Here is a 15,463-nt window from a genome sequence, read left to right as displayed (position 1 = left end):
AAAATTAAAGATGCCTAAAAGCAAAACACAGAACAATGGAAGTGACTTATTTATGCCATATGGAGCATTTTCTTTGGTCCTAAGAAAGTGCTATATTATAAGAGACTAAAAGCAGCAAAGAGTCTTGTGGCACCTTATAGACTAACAGACGTTTTGGAGCATGAGCTTTCGTGGGGGAATACCCAAGACTCTTTGCTGCTTTTACAGATCCAGACTAACACGGCTACCCCTCTGATATAAGAGACTAGTAACTTTTCAGCAAGTCCTAAGATAATGGTTCTTGGAGAAGTGGATGGCAGTCTTACATGTTTAAACAAATTATATGAAAACGATCCTGGGGAAACTAAAAAGTTACTCATTTGGATACACCTGTAAGGGACACAAGAATAGGATCCTGGTAAAGGAGAAGAAGAAGTAGGACATGCTATACAGAGAAACTCAAAGTACCATTCTTTCCAGATCTAAGCCTTGCCACTCAAAGACTTCAAGTAGATCTAGTAGCCAGCCAGAGGATTTTTATAAATACAAGGTACTACTACTGCAATAACATACACCAAACTCAATAAATCAGAGTCACAAAATGTTTTCTTGGATAAGGAGCCACTCCCCAATTATTGGACACAATAAGGTAAGTAAGTCTGCAGCAGCTAAGAGAATGAGAAGTTAGAGGACTACTGACTATATTCTAATTTAATTTGCTTTTAATAACTTCTCTATTCCAGGATGAGAGATTTTAACAGAGCTTTCCCATCTAACCAAAATACAACAATGAGGTCACTTTGAGATCTGTTAAATACATTTTTTTACAATTAGTTTAGGCAATGCAAGGTTGTCACATGGATTTTACAGTATAATCTAAAAGACACACCAAGGATAGGACCAGTATACAGTAGGATCTCCCCCACTGGGAATTTCCCAGGCATGGAGGTAAATCCAGTGGCTGCAGTGCCAAGGTAGTCAGCTCCTTTCCTATCCCCAACACCTGTAGCCCTCAATGTAGGGGCCACGGCTGGAGCGTGCTGCACTCTGGCTAGCCCCAAATGGTGCTGCACTAATCTACACCAGGATCATAGCCAGGGAACAACTGGCCCAGGATCTGGGAGCACAGGTACCTCCCTTGCAACTCCCCTTCTCAGATGCACTTAGCACTATTATATTTTGCTATCTGGTCAGAATTTATGCATTTATCTGATGATAAAGGATGCTCTTAAAACAAACAGCCTGTACTTAATTCACATTGTTGGATTTTTTTAGAATCCACAATGCAGTGTTCATTTGACTAATTGTCTACAAATAGCCACTAACTTACTTGTTATTTTTGTCCCTTTTATTTGATTTCCATATACTGAATGTTCTCAGTTAATAACTACAGAAGTATACATTTTAAACTATTTAAATTCTGTACATGTCTTAATTATTTTATGAATATATTATATGTGCATAATATATTCCAAAATGTTCATGATCCTTAAGTATTTTCCCCTTTTTGGGAGATAGATAGTATATAATTTGGAAATGGGTGTAAGTTACCTTTTTTGTTACTATGATGTCTTAGGCCTAAATTCAGGGAAGCACATGCTTAAGTCCTACTGAAGTCATGTGCTTAAGTGCTTTCTTAAATTGTGTCATTACTGAACAGTAAAGCATGTCATAATATACTGTGTCAACAGAAAAATACTGTATAAATGGCATAGCTGTGCTCCATCTCTCTCTGTCACTCCATCTCAGATTTGCTAAGCTCGACTTTAGATCTGAAAATCAAATTATGCTCCCGTATGCTCAGGCACCAAGAGTAAGGCATCTGCAAGACATATTCAGCCCACTCTTATAGCCATGCAAACCCGCAGTATAAAGGAATGCAGTATCTGGCCCCGCATTTGGAACTTCACTTACCACATTCATTAGGGGAGGACCTTGGCTCAACAGTGTCTCCCCCAGCCTTGTGGCCTATGTCACCTCACCACATTTACACAGAGTAGAGACAGAGGTTTCACAACTGCGCTGAGTTCCTGGGGCAGCCAGAGTGTCAATCGTAAATTATTGCTGTTTTAGTGTGATTAGAGCCCTGTAACCCACACTGAAACCTGTTAAATCCTTGTTATGCAAGAGTATGTGTGTGCAGGGCTGATGAGAGTGGGGGAAGCCGGTACAAATTACCGGGGCCCAGCAGTCCGGAAGTGGGCCCCAGGCCCGGCTTCCCCAGCCCTGTTTAGCCAGTCTGCCCTTGCTGCGGGGGCCTGAAAAAAAAATTTCACCGGGGCCCAAACCCGCTCTCGGCGGCCCAGTGTGTGTGTGTGTGGGGGGGGGGGGTACTATCACGTCCCTCCCCAGTGTATAATTAATGAAGTTGAAACCTGCAGCGTAAGCCCATCCCATGTTGTCTATCATTCATTCTCCTGCATGTTGTGGTCAATTCAGTCGATATTGTTCAAGGCAAAATTAAAACCAGTCCTCCTCTCCTAGCTATGTTGGCTCTGCAGTGCCTCCAGAGTAAAAAGCATGCTGACGTGACTCTGAATGCACACAGGAAGAAAATCTGAGAATGAAGATGCATTTTTACACCCACTTTTCGCAGTAGAAACACACGTTTGGAAGTCCATGAAGTTTTAATCATTTGATCACTAAACAATACTAAAACCAGGAAGATTAATCCATGTGTGCAATTACGTTTTCTGTTATGCTATTTTCCTCAAATCTTGAGTCTGTACTCAGAACATATGAGGAATGATGCTCATTCAAAAAAATTAGTAGGTATACCTAGACTTGTCTACAGGATACTTTTGTCTGTTCAACTTTATAACTACAAATTCCAATCAACAACAAGAGTAAATAAAAGGAAAGTTTAAAAAGATGTTTACAACAGATAAAGGAAAATAACAATGAATAGGACAGAAAAAGGTCAATTTATTTTCCTGTATACTTAAGAGGTTAGGGCATGCCAATGTTTTCTGATGTACGATCCTACCGTTTAAGAAAAACATTCCATAATTTCATATAATTCTATCCAGAAGAATTCACTAAAGTATACCACTGTCATGTCAATCCAATGGTAAAGGTTACTTTGTTATGCTAATAAAATTATAATCACAAAATATGCTGAACCAAAATTTGCAAATTTTTTCTTTGAAATAAAGAAAGAAAATAATGCATTGTGAGATTTACTATTTGACTGAACAGATGCTCTATTGGAGGCAGTGTGGTCTAGTGATCAGAGAAGGGGTCTAAAGTTTTATATTGATTCTCTCTGTGGACTTGGGCAACTCACATACTGACATGCATATATAATCTAGAAATTTAAAAAAAATTCAAGCAAAGTGGAATCATAGAATATCAGAGTTGGAAGGGACCTCAGAAGGTCATCTAATCCACCCCCTGCTCAAAGCAGGACCAATTCCCAGAAAGATTTTTGTCCTGGATCCCTAAATGGCCCCCCTCAAGGACTGAACTCACAACCCAGGGTTTAGCAGGCCAAGACTCAAATCACCGTGCTATCCCTCCCCCCAAAAGAATCTGTACATTTCTCTGTTCTTTACAATGTCTCTATTCTGGATGGCAATGCTGTGAATAAGATCTATTAGCACTTACTTATCGTTCCCCTTTCCTTGTGGCTTAATGCATCCCAATCCCTCTTCAGCAGAAGAGGAGTGCCACCTTGAGTGATCACTCTTGTGCACTGCAGTAATCTCTGCCATGCCAGCAGTATCAAGGAATTTCATACACAAGAATATTCCACATAAAAGACAAATCTGAATTATCTTCCCTCTTAAGCAAGAACAAAAACATGGAGTGACATTAAGAAGGTGAGATTCCCATCATACCAGACCAAATTTAAATGCAGATCTGGAATGCTTAACCTTTACAAGCTGGGATAACTGTCAAGGTAGTTCAACTGATCTCACACCTTGAACTGTGTATCTTTAAATTCAATGCTTTTCTGTTGTAGCTGCATACTCATGACTTGTTAATAAACAATACATGCACATCCAAGTTTCCCTCTTTTTGTTCTCTCATTTCTCTCCCCAATCTTGAGGAACCATCTCCTTTCAGACTGTATTTACTTTGGTGTTTGAGACACAATCTACTCCATGCTGGTAGTCAAGTATCAGGGGGATAGCCGTGTTAGTCTGTATTCACAAAAACAAACAGATTTATTTGGGCATAAGCTTTCATGGGTAAAAAAATCTCACTTGCTGAGATGCATGGAGTGAAAGTTACAGATGCAGGCATTATATAATGACACATGAAGAGAAGGAAGTTACCTCACAAGTGGAGAACCGGTGTTGACAGGGCCAATTTGATCAGGGTGGATGTAATCCACTCCCAATAAAAAGATGAGGAGGTGTCAATTCCAGTAGAGGCAAAGCTGCTTTTGTAATGAGCCAGCCACTCCCAGTCCCTATTCAAGCCCAAGTTAATGGTGTTAAATTGGCAAATGAAATTTAGTGCTGCTGTTTCTCTTTGAAGTCTGTTTCTGAAGTTTTTTTTGTTCAAGTATAGCTACTTTTAAATCTGTTATAGAATGTCCAGGAAGACTGAAGTGCTCTCCTACTGGCTTTTGTATGTTACCATTCCTGATGTCCAATTTGTGTCCATTTATTCTTTTACGTAGGGACTGTCCAGTTTGGCCAATGTACATAGCAGAGGGGCATTGCTGGCACATGATGGCATATATCACATTAGTAGAAGTGCAGGTGAATGAGCCCCTGATGGTGTGGCTGATGTGGTTGGGTCCTCTGATGGTGTCACTAGAGTAGATATGGCGACAGAGTAGGCAATGAGGTTTGCTACTGGGATTAGTTCCTGGGTTAGTGTTTCTGTCGTGTGGTGTGTAGTTGCTGGTGAGTATTTGCTTCAGGTTGGGGGGCTGTCTGTAAGCAAGGACTCGCCTGCCTCCCAAGGTCACATAAGTGATGGTCACATAAACACCACCCTGTACCGGAAACCTACTGACCGCCATACTTACCTACATACCTCCAGCTTCCATCCAGGACACATCACACGATCCATTGTCTACAGCCAAGCCCTAAGATACAACCAAATTTGCACCAATCCCTCAGACAGAGACAAACACCTACAGGATCTTTATCAAGCATTCTTAAAACTACAATACCAACAAAGGGAGATGGATATCCAGTAATCACGAACTATAGAACAGGCCCAACAAGGAAAATAACAGAACACCACTGGCAATCACGTACAGCCCCCAGCTAAAACCTCTCCAGCACATCATCAAGGATCTACCACAGAGGTCGGCAACCTTTCAGAAGCGGTGTGCCGAGTCTTCATTTATTCACTCTAATTTAAGGTTTTGTGTGCCAATAATACATTTTAACATTTTTAGAAGGTCTCTTTCTACAAGTCTATAATATATAACTAAACTATTGCTGTATGTAAAGTAAACAAGGTTTTTAAAATGTTTAAGAAGCTTCTTTTAAAATTAAAATAAAATGAAGAGCCCCCCCGGACCGGTGACCAGGACCCGAGCAGCGTGAGTGCCACTGAAAAATCAACTCACGTGCCGCCTTCGGCACGTGTGCCATAGGTTGCCTACCCCTGATCTACAACCTATCCTGGAAAACGATCCCTCACTTTCACAGACCTTGGGAGGCAGGCTAGTCCTCGCTTACTGACAGACCCCCAACCTGAAGCAAATACTCACCACAAGTCAGCAGCAAAGCCAAGATTAGACACCATACTGCCTCTCACTGTGAGATCTAGAAGTGAAAGGTTCTTTATTCCACAACCAATCCTCTGAACCCTCCAGTGCCTCCCACACAAATCAAAGGCCCAATCCTACTATACTTACACAAGTAGTAATATGGAAGTCAGCAGAACCATTTTCAGGACTAAGGGTTGCAGGATTAGGCCTCAAATTCTGATTTTTACATCTAACAATCCTGGATATCTAATCAGTTTGTCAAAATGCTTCAACAATTTCAAAAGAAATACCAAGTATTTTTATTTGCGTTCCTGTACTGCCACCTAATGGATAAAAGTTGCAAGAAGGCAAAGTAAGCTACTGAATTTGTCTATTTATAACCCTAGAGAAAAGCAATAGTTTATTTGATAAATGCAAAATGCCTTGCCTTACACACACACTATACTGGATAGTTTGTTGCTGTTTATAAATATAACCCCAAATCCACAAAACACATTTCTATTCTATATCCTACCAAAGTAGGCATGTCTGTTTTTAAACTATGTATACAACCTTTATTTCTACAACCCTGAAACAAAGAACTAAAACACTGTACTTATATAATATACATATGCACACAGTATTATAATATATTAAGTGCTGAAGTTATCCTAAAGCTAAATTAATAATATTTAGCAACTCAAAAAAGGTCTGGAAGACAATTTTAATGAATAATCTCACTCGGGGCGGGGGAGGAAAATAGGATTATTAGGCAGGGCCTAATTTCTGCAAGATTTCTGAATTTTAGGGGAAAAAAGAACATTTAGTTTCATTATGGGGTCAAATCAGTAATAACTCAACCACATAACAGCATTATGTCTCCATTATGCCTTCAATTGCTTTAACTGGATGAAAACCATAAGAAAACAAGAACATTTTTTAAAATAAACTAGTTAGCAAAATGAGAGGGTCTTTGTTTATAAACTATATCTCATTCTACTTCATTCTGAAATTCATCCTTAAACCAAAAGATTTCCCAATTGAAGCAAGAACTAAATACTACCAATCCTGAATGTTCCAAAGCTTAGAGTACAGTAACCTATAATTGCCAACCCAAAGCATTAAAAAATTTTGAGCCAGGTTTCAAAAGATGATGAGGTTATCTAAAAATCATGCGATTTGCAAAATAAATAAAATAATAATAATGAATTAAATTATTTTCTAGTTTCTGAACCCTTAGGGTGCACACCTGGGTCACATTTTCAATCTCTCTCTGCAACCATGGAGGCTAGAAATATTTTTTAAATGAAACCTGAAATTCTCAGGTAACCACATCAATATAAGAACTGGCGCTATAAGAAAAACCCCAAATATCAGAAGATTTGTGATAAAAGATCATAACAGTTGGCAACACTGAGTTATGAGGAAGGCTTAGTGAGTAGAGCACTTCGTTCTATTCCTGGTTCTGCCACTGGCCCCCTTGGTAACCTTGGGCAAGTCACTCCCCAGCCCCCATGTCTCCGTTTCTCCATCTGTAAAACAGAGGCAACGATACTTTCTTCTTTCTGACTACTAGAAGATGGGACTGAACAACCAGATCACACAATAAATTGCCCTGTTCTGTTCATTCCCTCTGACGCACATGGCACTGGCTACTGTCAGAAGACAGGATACTGGGCTAGATGGACCATTGGTCTTATGTTCTTATCACAATTCTTAAAGCTGAGACATCACACATGCTTTTTGTTTCCTAACCACAACCATTTCAGGAATTAAAATTGACAAAAAGATTAATGATTGGCCTGGAAATAACAGAAGATCAGATAGTCCCCCAGTTTATATGGCTATGGCTGGAAAAATCAGATAGCAATGGCCTTTTCTAGAAATGCACAGGTTACTTTGGGTTTGCTATTTTTTGTTAGGATGGGGGAGAAAGGAGAGAGAATAAAAGGGGCTATTCCTGTCAAACCTCAGCAAATGAAGCCAGGGGTTCATCCCTGACTCAGGATAAACACGCACAGGAGGCAGGACATTCCACCAATTCACACTCATGAAATTTACACTGCATGTTCCATCAAGCAGAAGGGGTGCCCATATTGTCAGGGTGATCGCCCTTTAAATCCACAAATCACACCCTAAGACGTGTGTACCTCAGATCTGTGGAGGCCAGTACCAACTGTGCAGAAGCCCTGTGACGCAGTACTACTTCATGACCTCAGCCATGGATTCCATAGTGGTACAGCCCTTTTGGGAGAAATGCTGCTGCTAGTGCCTACCCAGCTGACACCACCCCTACACCTCCTCAGGAGAGAGTTCACTGTGCAGTAGGGCACAGAACTTGTGTTCTTCCCCTTCTCCTGTGCACACCCAGACGATAACTACTGTTGTCAGAAGTGTTGTCAGATGCTACCGGTGTGGTGCTCTGTCCTCTCCTTGTTGGTATCACTTGGCTGCATGCGTGTGTTCCCTCTGTGTGCTGCCCCAGCTCTGCGCAGATAGCTGACACAGCAGACCCGAAGAGAACCCCCAATGACCACAGAGTCTAGTAAGGTACGAAGGCACGTCGGCCAGGTTTATTGCCGTATTGGATACAGTAGTAGTTCTCCGAAGATTACTTGGTCTACCGAGCATACTACGAATATGTACCCACGGTCAATGGACTTTCCACTGACCCCTAGGCCGGACCCAGACACCGCCCCAGGGATGCATTCTTATACACAGGTACAAACAAGTTACACATCACTCCTGACGTATTGAGGTGCAACCCCTCTACGTATTAAGGTACAACGCCTCTACGTAGCAAGGTGCCGCCTCTTACCTTGTACATGTTGGTTCAAACAAAACAACTCTATCCATCATATTACCCTTTTGGCCCTGTCATTGGGATGGGTCGGCCTGTCCCTTGTTATCTATGGAATGTTCCAGTATAGTGTGTTCTGATGCTGTGTTTATACTTCGGTATGCTAGGTGAATATGTTTATGCAACATCAGCCCTTTTCTTGCCAGCTTCTGTGAGCAGGGCCTGCCTCTGGCTCACAGCTTAACTTTGCTTTATGTTAGCAAAGTCTTGACCATTACTTTAGTTCAGGCCTCAGGCCTCATACTGGGCCTTTATTAGGGCCTTCACTTACTACAACTACTAGATATGGGCCTCCTCTCCTCACAGAATCAGAGGGGGTGATTTTTCCCATAGGATTTTCCAACTTGTGCCCCATCACGTTTACAAGACTCTGTGTAGTATGCTTCTCTCCACTGAGTGTTACCAAAATTCAGTCTACCTCCAATGCTATTACCTTTGTTTATGACACACACAAACAAATGACATATAAAAGACCTCAAGCAGAAACAATATGTACAAGATCTTTTAGGGTTGTTGCTTTAGAGTTTTTTTCTTTCTGCGCTTATTCTACCAGATCAGGGGTCAGAGTTATATGCCTTCTGCATATTACACATATTTTCAGAAGTGACCATTATTGTACTATAATCCGTCATCTTCACTCATTGTACCATTAACTGCCATGTTTACCTTCATACATAAACATGTCTGCCTACATTGGGAAATTATGTCATGTTAGTTAAAACATAAGAACAGTCATATTCGATCAGACCAATGGTCCATCTAGACCAGTATCCTATCTTTAGACAGTGGCCAGTGCCAGATGCTTCAGAGGGAATGAACAGAACAGGGCAATTTATCGAGTGATCCATCCCCTTTTGTCCAGTCTCACATTCTGGCAGTCAGAGGTTTAGGGACACCCAGGCATAGAGTTGCATCCCTGACCATTTTGGCTAATAGCTATTGACAGACCCATCTTCCATGATTTTTTTTATTTTATTTTTTTTTATAAAACCCAGTTACACTGTTGGCCTTCACAACATCCCCTGACAACAAGTTTCACAGGTCAACTGTGTGTTGTGTGAAGAAAGTACTTCCTTATGCTTATTTTAAGCATGCTGCCTATTAATTTCATTGCAAAGACTGTTGCAAAGAATTCTTTTAGCTTCTTTTCAACAGCCTTGTCTTCTTTGGGTGCTCCGTTAGCACCTTGATCATCTAGTGGCCCCACTGATTTGTTTGGCAGACTTTCTGTTTCTGATGTACATAACAAATATTTTGCTGTTAGCAGGGGCGGCTCTAGGTATTTTGCTGCCCCAAGCATGGCAGGCAGGGAAGCCTTCAGCAGCTTGCCTGCGGGAGGTCCCTGGTCCCGCGGATTCGGCGGCACACCCACAGGCGTGCCACCAAATCTGCAGGACAAGCGGACCCTCTGCAGGCATGCTGCCGAAGGCAACCTACCTGCCACTCTCGCGGCGACCACTCGCGCTTGGCGTGCTGGTGCCTGGAGCCGCCCCTGGCTGTTAGTGTTTGTGTCTTTAGCTAGTTGCTCTTCAAATTCTTTTTTGGCCTGCCTAACTATACTTTTACACTTGACGTGCCAGAGTTTATGTTCCTTTCTATTTTCCTCAGTAGAATTTGACTTCCAATTTTTAAAGAATGCCTTTTTTGTCTCTGCCTCTTTTATTCTGTTGTTTAGCCATGGTGGCATTCTTTTGGTCCTCTTACTATTTTTTTCCCTGTATTTGGTGTGATTATCATCTATCTATCTATATATATAGTTTAAAAAAATACCATAATAGAGGTTCAAAATTTCCATGCAGCTTTTATGCAGTTCACTCTTGAGACCATTCATTTTAATTAGCCTACTAAGTTTTTGTCGTTCCCCTTTTTTTAATTAAATGCTACAGTAGTGGGTTTCTTCAGTATTTTTTCCTCTGCAAGTATGTTAAATGTAATTATATAATGATCACTACTACCAAGCGGTTCAGCTACATTCACCCCTTGGACCAGATTGTGTGTGCCACTTGGGACTAAATCAAGAATTGCCTTTTGGGTTCCAGGACTAGGTGCTCCAAGCAGCAGTCATTAATGGTGTTTTATACTTGGAAATCTCAAGCAAAGCTCATTGGGTTTCCTCAAGCACATACCATACAACAGCCTGTAATTACGGAAGCCAAGAGAGACAAACCAACCACATTTTCATTTCTTGTTCTGCTTGGCAGAACAGTGTAAACAGGCCTAATCAGTGTAAAAAAGGCAGGTGGAGGAAAGATGGCATTGCTGTCACAAAGGAAAGACTTCCTATCAGGGTCAGTTCAAGCAAATCTCGGGCCGAACAACTGTGAGAACCCCTCTTGCCTGTAACATCCAAGATTCACTGTGTGTGCAACCTCCTACTCCCACCCCACAACTCTTTTGGAAGTTTCCTATTAAGCAGAATGTTGACAGTTGAGCCTGACCTGATCTTGGAGGGTTTATATTTTATTCAGCTAAGAAGTCACAGCAAATTCTGCATCAGATCAAAGACTAGAAGAGAGGTGTATTCAGCAATACAGGCAATGTCTAACTCACTAGGCCACAGTGCTTTCCAGCCAAGTGACTCAACTTCCCGGAGCCTAACTTACCCAATCTGAAAAATTCAGCTAATAAAGATTTTTGCATTTACACTGTGCTTTTTCATGTGCAGATCTCACAGTATTTTACAAAGGCAGCCAAGCATTCTGGCATACATTTTCAATGATTTTTTGAGTGCTGAACCTGAGACACCTTAAAGGAATCTGATTTTCAAAGGGCAGGTGCTCAATACATTTTGAAAATCAGGCTAATTTAATATGTATCTACTTGGGCACCCAAAATCACTAGGCACTTTTGAAAATTTAGACCTATTCGTCCAAATTCTATAATTTCCCTAGGTACAGAGACTTGAAACCATCTGCATAAAAGGTGCCAGTAATCTAGTGCCAGGATCCCCAAACTGTGGCATGAGAGCCTGATGCTCCACCAATTCACTTCACAATAATTTTTTTAAATGATTTTCAAATTTAGTAACTGCTGATCTGGTGAATAAGACATACACCAGCTACCTCAGAGAGTAGAGCTCAGTTTCCATCTCTGCCACATACTTTCTTTGTACCTTTGTGAGACAGGGCCTGGATTTACAATCTTTTGATAGATTAATGGATGTTAAGGAAACATCCAGTCTATCCAAGAGTAGACTAATACCCACATCTTTTAAAATATCTCATTTACTGATAACCTGTTTCTCAAGCCATCAACTCCAGCTAGAAAATCCTTCACTTTGGAGCAGTTTATGAATCAGGATTTTCACTTGCCATTGAATCCAGCAACACTAATCTTGTCCATTAGTCTCCCAGACTCTCCAGACTAAAACTGACAAGGAACAGATGGAAACATGAGAACAACATTAAATTAATTCATAAAAAATGAGGGGAAGGCTTATTCTTAAAATAATCAGTATAAGTAAATTTCCAGGTTGTTTGTTTGCTTTCCTGATTACTATTATCAAAATGCAGAAAATTGGGCGGGAGGGGGTTTAAAGCAATTAGGAGTGTACCCAAGTGCATATGATCAACAAAAACGTCATTATTAAAAGAGGAAAGGAACTGACAAGATGTGTATGTTAGAAACATATCATAACCAATTACTAGTGTAATCATACTTCTCATTTCTCAACCTGTCAAGGTCCAAATTTGGGGCACAATTTATGACATATACTCAAAATCAGACACACAAATTAATGCATTAATGTATTAAAAGCTACACTTCAGTGTATACAACTCTTTCTATAATCTTATTTTTATGATTCTTAGAATCATAGAATATCAAGGCTGGAAGGGACCTCAGGAGGTCATCCAGTCCAACCTCCTGCTCAAAGCAGGACCAATCCCCAACTAAATCATCCCAGCCAGGGCTTTGTCAAGCCTGACCTTAAAAACCCATAAGGAAGGAGATTCCACCACCTCCCTAGGTAACCCATTCCAGTGCTTCACCACTCTTCTAGTGAAAAATGTTTTTCCTAATATCCAACCTAAACTTTCCCCACTGCAACTTGAGACCATTACTCCTTGTTCTGTCATCTGCTACCACTAAGAACAGTCTAGATCCATCCTCTTTCAGGTAGTTGAAAGCAACTATCAAATCCCCCCTCATTCTTCTCTTCTGCAGACTAAACAATCCCAGTTCCCTCAGCCTCTCCTCATAAATCATGTGCTCCAGCCTCCTAATCATTTTTGTTGCCCTCCGCTGGACTCTTTCCAATTTTTCCACATCCTTCTTGTACTGTGGGGCCCAAAACTGGACACAGTACTCCAGATGAGGCCTTACCAATGTCAAATAGAGGGCAATGATCACGTCCCTCGATCTGCTAGTAATGCCCCTACTTATACAGCCCAAAATGCTGTTAGCCTTCTTGGCAACAAGGGCACATTGCTGACTCATATCCAGCTTCTCATCCACTGTAACCCTAGGTCCTTTTCTGCAGAACTGTACAGACACTGCACTTGTCCTTGTTGAACCTCATCAGATTTATTTTGGCCAAATCCTCTAATTTGTCTAGGTCCCTCTGTATCCTATCCCTAACCTCCAGCATATCTACCACTCCTCCCAGTTTAGTGTCATCTGCAAACTTGCTGAGGGTGCACTCCATGCCATCCTCCAGATTATTAATAAAGATATTGAACAAAACTGGCCCCAGGACCGACCCTTAGGGCACTCTGCTTGATACCGGCTGCCAACTAGACATGGAGCCATTGATCACTACCTGTTTAGCCCGACGATCTAGCCAGCTTTCTGTCCACCTTACAGTCCATTCATCCAGCCCATACTTCTTTAACTTGCTGGCAAGAATACTGTGGGAGACCGTATCAAAAGCTTTGCTAAAGTCAAGGAATAAGTCAAGGATTCTACTTTTGATGAAAATAATTTCACAATAAACATGAGAGGATATGTAATCTGTATGGATCATAGATACATTGAGGTTGAAATGAGGGACATTTGAGAGATATGGTTATAAATTGGCTTGCTAGTATTAAATTTTTGTTAGTAAATGTCAATAAACATTGATTTCAATGTAACAGCAAATTTGTTTAAGTACATCAGAAGCAGGAAGCCTGCTAAACAACCAGTGGGACCATTGGATGATCGAGGTGCTAAAGGAGCACTCAAGGACAATAATGAATTCTTTGCATCAGTCTTCACAGCTGAGAATCTGAGGGAGATTCCCGAACCTGAGCCATCCTTTTTAGGTGACAGATCTGAGGAACTGTCCCGGATTGAGGTATCATTAGAGGAGGTTTTGGAACAAACTGATAAATTAAACAGCCAGGGCCGGCTTTAGGCCAATTCCACCAATTCCCCTGAATCGGGTCCCGCGCCCAGTGAGAATCCCTTCCCTGGCTAGAGGCGCCTTTTTAATTTTTACTCACCTGGCGGTGCTCCGGGTCTTCCGCGGCACTTCGGCGGTGGGTCCTTCGCTTGCTCTGGGTCTTCAGCGGCATTGAAGGACCCGCCGCCGAAGACCTGGAGCGAGTGAAGGACCCGCTGCTGAAGTGCTGCCGAAGACTCGGAGCACCGCCCGGTGAGTACAAGCCCCACGGGTTTTTCTGGTGTTTTTTTGGTCATCCCTGCCGGGGCCCCGTCAAAACTGTTCGAATTGGGCCCCGCACTTCCTAAAGCCGGCCCTGTAAACAGCAATAAGTCACCAGGACCAGATGGTATTCACCCAAGAGTTCTGAAGGAACTCAAATGTGAAACTGCAGAACTACTAACTGTAGTCTGTAACCTATCATTTAAATCAGCTTCTGTACCAGATGACTAGAGGATAGCTAACGTGACACCAATTTTTAATAAGGGCTCCCAAGGTGATACCAGCAATCACAGGCCTGTAAGCCTGACTGCAGTAGCGGGCAAACTGGTTGAAACAATATTGTCAGACATATAGATGAACATAATTTGGTTTTAGTAAAGGGAAATCATGCCTCACCAATCTGCTAGAATTCTTGGGGGGTGGGGGTGGTCAACAAACATATGGTCCAAAAGGATCCAGTGGATTTAGTGTACTTAGATTTTCAGAAAGCCTTTGACAAGGTCCCTCATCAAAGGCTCTTAAGCAAGGTAAGTTACCATGGGATAAGAGGGAAGGTTCTCTCATGGATTGGTAACTGGTTAAAAGATAGGAAACAAGGGGTAGGTATAAATGGTCAGTTTTCAGAATGGAGAGAGGTAAATGGTGGTGTCCCCCAGGGGTCTGTTCTGGGACCAGTCCTATTCAACATTTCACAAATGATCTGGAAAAAGGGGTAAACAGTGAGATGGCAAAATTTGCAGATGATACAAAATTACTAAAGATAGTTAAGACCCAGGCAGACTGTGAAGAGCTACAAAAGGATCTCTCAAAACTGGGTGACTAGGCAACAAAATGGCAGATGAAATTTAATGTTAAAGTAATTCACATTGGAAAGCATAATCCCAACTATACATATAATATGATGGAGTCTAAATTATCCTTGGAGTCATTGTGGATAGGTCTCTGAAAACATCCACTCAATGTGCAGCAGCAGTCAAAAAAAGCTAACAGAATGCTGGGAATAATTAAGAAAGGGATAGCTAATAGGACAGAAAATATCACGTTGCCTCTATATAAATCCATGACATGCCCACATCTTGAATACTATGTGCAGACATGGTCACTCCATCTCAAAAAAGATATATTGGAATTGGAAAACCATAACAGAGTGTGGAAGCCAATTAAGTTAGCATGAGTTGGCTAGCTGTGACCCTAATGATGTGAGTTTGTAGAAGCAAGAGAATGTAAGACAGAGTGAACTGTGTGAAAGTTATTACGACCTTGCAATGTGCAGTCTTGTTTTTTTCTAGTAGTAAGACAAATAAGATAGCAAAGAAGCTTATGTATAAACAAATGCAAATGTTTTCTTTTTACTGTCTCCAGGATTGCTAGCTATTGTCTG

General features: G+C 41.4%; 1 protein-coding gene across 3 annotated transcripts in view; it reads right to left on the bottom strand.

Annotated features, from left to right (window-relative positions):
- Positions 1 to 15,463, bottom strand: part of SMYD3 (SET and MYND domain containing 3) — a 631,978-nt gene that overhangs the window by 607,744 nt on the left and 8,771 nt on the right. The window lies entirely within an intron of this gene.

Source organism: Mauremys reevesii, linkage group 3 (assembly GCF_016161935.1).
Source record: "Mauremys reevesii isolate NIE-2019 linkage group 3, ASM1616193v1, whole genome shotgun sequence".
NCBI classification, from domain to species: Eukaryota; Metazoa; Chordata; order Testudines; family Geoemydidae; genus Mauremys; species Mauremys reevesii.
This window is presented reverse-complemented; position numbering and strand designations above follow the sequence as displayed.